Genomic DNA, 5,398 nt, shown 5'->3' on the forward strand with positions numbered 1-5,398 from the left:
ATATGTAGGAGAGACCAAACAACAACTGCGCACCAGAATGAACGCACACCGGACATCCATCAAAGACAGAAACACCCAATTACCGGTGGGGGCACATTTCTCACAAGAAAACCTCTCTCTCTCCAATCTCTCAGTCCTGATCCTCAAGGGAAACTTACACAACACTTCCCAGGGACGAGCCTATGAGCTCCATTTCATCAACCTCCTGAATACTAGAGATCATGGACTAAATATAGACATTGGAATTATGACACATTATAACCTGCCTGACAACTGACTCCCCAGGTATCTCTCCACTTTCATCCCCCTTCTCTCTCCCCCCCCAACCCTAACCCTAACCCCCCCTCGTCTCTCACCCATTGACTCCTCAATCTACATTTTCACTGACTACCTGTCTTGTATGCATACCAGCCCAGCCGCTGGCTTCTTTACTTGTCATTCCATCCAGGAAGAGCACACACCAACTGCTGAAACTTCCTTAGCCTGGCAAAGGGTTTTTGAACCCGAAAGCTTGCTTAATAACTATTCTCCAACCATTTGGGTTGGTCTAATAAAAGATATCAGATTCACCCAAGGAACCTTGTCTGCCCATGAAAGTCTGGCATTCTTACTGGAATCAAATGGGAGCGACTGCCATTTGGACCAGGGGAGATGCCAGCCATTGAACGACAGCACATGCACTTGTGTCATCTCTCTAGTCGGGTCCAGAAAGAAAAGCCTGTTGTTGATTGCCACCGCAGAGCCGTCTCCCATTCCTGGTGCTGGGCTGACATCCAGTGGACTTTCCTGGATACTACCTCAGCCTCTCAACTCCCACAGTATCCCGTATTTAACATTTTTCCCCAAAGCAGCAGTCATGGGAAAAGTTTATGAAACATTTAACTAGTTAAAATTAAAAGTTAGCAACCTTTACAATTAACATGAGTTAAGTTAAAAGTAAAGTAATTCCACTTTCAGCTAGTTAAAAGCTAAGTTAAAAAGAGAGTAACGAGTTAAAAGTGGATTCATGAGAAATGCGTGAAACACGGTGAACTGCCTCTTAGCATCATTTTTCATTTTCAAATGCAACGAGTGGGTTTCTTTTCCATACGCCCACAAAAGCACACTCACTTACTCAGACCTCACCCTGCTTTACCTGAAAACAATGTTATACTTGTCATACAGTTTTCAGAATAACGCTTTACCAATACCTATGTAATGTTAGATCCTTCTCACCCTCTCCATGTGAAGTACTTTGTAAAAGTCAATGCATCCTATAGGTATACCAGAACAACAGAAAGGAGACATTCATAGCCAAGTGACAAATTAAAGCTGTTTCCACAGAAAACCTCTGTTGTTACAATTTTTATTGGTCAAAAGGTAACAAAGGGCATGAAATACATCTGAATTAGAAATAATGAAAGTGTCTGAAAATGAAAATTAGACTGAAATGAGAAAATCAGTTTAAATGAGAAAAAGAATGCTCATTTGCACAGCAGAAACTGTTTAAACATGCTTTGAACTGCAGCAAAAGCTGCATTTCAAAATATACATCTGACAATTTTCCTCTTCTGTCTTGCAAAATTAAGCCCCCAGTACTGAACAATTGCTCTACACGGGCAGGTGAGGGGATGCTTGTTCCCTGTCGACTTCTGCAAATGCACAGATAATGCCAGCATGAACTAAGGAGCTCTGGGACCTGTACTTCTTAAGAGACCATCTCTCATAGGAAGGCACGCTACTCTTGTCTCTCAAACAAGAAGTCCTAGAGTTTCAGTAAAGAAATATCATTCCCTGTAAGTCCTAGAGAGTGACTATGTCAGGAAAAACTCTGGGAAAGCTGGATTTCAAGTTTTTTTAACTTTTAACTTATACTTTAAAAAAAAGTTAAAGTTAACCTTTTTCTAAAACTTGTTCAAGTTAAATGTTGACAGCTGAAAATGTAACTATTTAAAGTTAAAAGGTAGCCATTTCATTAACTTTTTAACTAGTTAATTAACTGTTAATTCCCATGTCTGCAAAGCAGCTCTCCCCATCTCCCTGCGTCATTCTCTAACACATTTGTCTCTCAAGCTCTGATCTTGCTCCTTTATCTCTTTAAGCAGGGAAAGTTATTGGGAATAGTTGTTGCCACCTGTTGTTCTTGTGGGTCATTTTCTTATCAAAATCCACTGCCCTTAAAGCAAGGCTTGGATTCAGCATTCCCCCAACCCAGTGGTTCTCAACTTTTTCAGACTAGGGCACTTCTCAGAAAATGCCACTTTTTTGCTTTCACTCCTTTTTTGGCTACCTAAAAATAACAGAGTGAGTCTTCTGTTGCAAAGAGCTCAGAAAGACTACAAGTCAGACTGTTCTAACAATATGTTTCATATTTCAAATCTCTGGATTTATCTTGTGAGCCATATTTGCACACCTAACAATATTAACATTGCGAGGCACCCTGCAGCACCCTTGAAAGGATCTGAAGGCACCCCAGGGTGCTGCACTACACAGACTGAAAACCACTGGCCTAGCCAGAAACAGTCCCCATGTAAGACAAGTATCACTAGCTCCTTTCCAGTTTGTCCCTGAAGAGTGCTCCTCCCACCACTAGATATTATGGCAACATTGCAAATTAGCTCCTTGGGTACCTTCCATTTGGTTTTGGCCTCCTTAAATATTAGGTGCCTGGTCCCAGGACAGCAATTCAAAGAAATGGGGTTAGGCAACTATAGGCTCCGTTTGCAGCCAGCTAGGAGAGCTAGTTGCCTCCAGAGTGTGATCCACAGGCACCCACGAGCTGAATGGGAAGCCACTTGGAGCTATCCAAGAAGAAACACTGAGTCCTGAGGTGTTTCTGAACTCTCCCCCCTCTCTGGAGCGTAGGGCTATATGTTGGACACTTCCATACACTCAGGAACCAGAAGTCCTCTTCTGAGGGTAAGCATTGTAGAGGGAGAGGAACAGATGGTGGTGGTGCTGCTCATGATGTGTATACTAGCCTACTGGTTAGAGCACTCACCCAGGAATGGAGGGGCAGGGATTTTAGGCTCTCCTACGCCTTAGAGGATTCAAACCTACGTGCCCCACTTCACAGGAGACCACAGGCGACTGGTAGGGGGTGCACATGTCCCCCCTGACGGCCAACACTGATGCTGTTGGTAGGGCTGGTGCCCCCCTGACAGGGCTACCGCAGTCGGCAGCTTCTGCGGGAGCCCCCCAGATTCAGGAGGCACCAATCACTCATGCAGGAGACTGCCTTAGCTACTGCCTTACTACTGACCTCAGCATGTTCTGCAGATGACACCAAGCTGGGGGGAGTAGTAAATAAACTGGAGGGTAGGGCTAGGATTCAGAGAGACCTAGTGTAATTGGAGAATTGGACCTAAAAAAAAAATCTTATGAGGCTCAATAAGGACAAGTGCAAAGTCCAGCACTTAGGAGGGAAGAATCGCATGCACCAGGTGCAGGCTGGGGACAGCAGCTCTGCACAAAAGGAACTGGGAGGACAGTGGACAAGAAGCTGGATATGAGTAAGCAGTGTGCTTTTCTTGCCAAGAAGGCTAACAACACACTCACATCTCCCACTTCACAGGAGACTGTCTTAATTACTGTCTCAACTACTGGCCTCATCAAGTTTCCAAATAGATTTCATAGACATTCGGGCTGGAAAGGACCCCAGAGGATCATCGAGTCCAGCCCCCTGCCCCAGGGGCAGGAAGTCAGCTAGGATCCCAGCAAGATAAACATCCAAATGTGTCTTGAAGGCGTTCAAAGTGGGCGCTTGAACCACCTCCGGTGGCAGTCTATTCCAAACCTTGAGGGCTTGGACAGTAAAGAAGTTCTCCCTTATGTCCAGCCTGAATTGGACGCGGCAGAGTTTGTGACCATTCGACCTCATCTTCCTTTGGGGCGCTCTGGTGTACAGACGTTCCCCCAGATCCTGGTGGTCACCCCCGATAAACTTACAGGTGGCCACCAGATCATCCCTGAGCCTGCGCTTTTCCAGGCTGAAGAGTCCTATGGCTCTCAGCCTGTCGTTGTAAGGTCTGTTTTACTGACCTCTGATCATGAGCGTGGCTCTCCTCTGGACTCTCTCAAGCTTCTCCACATCCTTTTTGAATTGTGGAGCCCAAAACTGGACGCAGTACTCCAGCTGAGGCCTCACCAAGGCCGAGTACAACGGGAGAATGACGTCCCGGGATTTGCTCAAGAAGCATCTATGGATGCGAGCCAGCGTTTTGGTCACTTTACTAGCCATAGCATCACACTGAAGGTTCATGTTCATCTTGTGACCAGTGATGACCCCCAAGTCCCTCTTGTCCACAGTGCTAGCCAGCATAGCACTGCTGAGCCTATAAGGATGCAGGTTTTGCCTCCCGAGGTGGAGAACCTTGCATTTTTCTGTGTTAAACACCATCAGGTTCTCATCCGGCCATTTGCTGAGCCTGTCCAGGTCAGCCTGGATCACCTGCCTGTCCTCAGGTGTGCATGCTTTACCCCAGAGTTTGGTGTTGTCGGCGAACTTGGCCAGTCCACTTCTCACACCAATGTCTACATCATTAATGAAGATGTTGAACAATATGGGTCCAAGGACAGAGCCTTGAGGGACTCCACTGGTCACAGGACACCACAATGATTGACTTCCATCAACCACCACCCTCTGGGTCCGACCACGGAGCCAATTCCCCAGCCAGAGGATCGTGGTGGACCCAAGGCCACATTTGGCCAGTTTAGTCAAGAGGTGATCGTGGGATACCAGATCGAAGGCTTTTTTAAAGTCAAGATATATGACATCAATCTCTTCCCCCTTGTCCAGGCAATAGGTCACCTGGTCATAGAAGGAAATGAGATTGGTCAAGCAAGACCTACCCGCAACAAATCCGTGCTGGCTATCCCTCAGAATATTGCTGTCAGCTAGTCTGTTAAGGATGGCCTCTTTGATAATCTTTTCCAAGACCTCCCCCAGGATAGATATCAGGCTGATGGGCTTGTAGTTTGCCGGATCTACTTTCCTCCCTTTCTTGAAGATAGGCATGACATTGGCCTTCTTCCAGCCTTTGGGCACTACACCAGAGCACCACGAGTTCTCGAAGATCCGTGCTAGAGGCTGGGCTATGATGCTAGCCAGCTCCTTGAGTACCCTGGGGTGTAAACTGTCAGGGCCGGCTGACTTGAAGGTGTCCAGTCTATTAAGGTGTTCCTTCACGAGGTCAGCTTTGATGGAGGGCAAGGAATCTCTCTCACCTGGGCCTTCCTGACCCACAGTGGGGAGGGGCATCCCATGGGACTGGTGAAAAACTGACGCAAAGTACCCATTTATTAAGTTTGCTTTTTCATGGGCATCCGTTGTCAGTTGTCCCATCTGGTTTAGCAGGGGTCCACTCCATCCTTTGTACGTTTCATAGTTTTGTAACCCGGGCGGTACTCCAAGAAGTAC

The sequence above is a fragment of the Alligator sinensis genome, unplaced genomic scaffold (assembly GCF_000455745.1).
Source record: "Alligator sinensis unplaced genomic scaffold, ASM45574v1 scaffold8_1, whole genome shotgun sequence".
NCBI classification, from domain to species: Eukaryota; Metazoa; Chordata; order Crocodylia; family Alligatoridae; genus Alligator; species Alligator sinensis.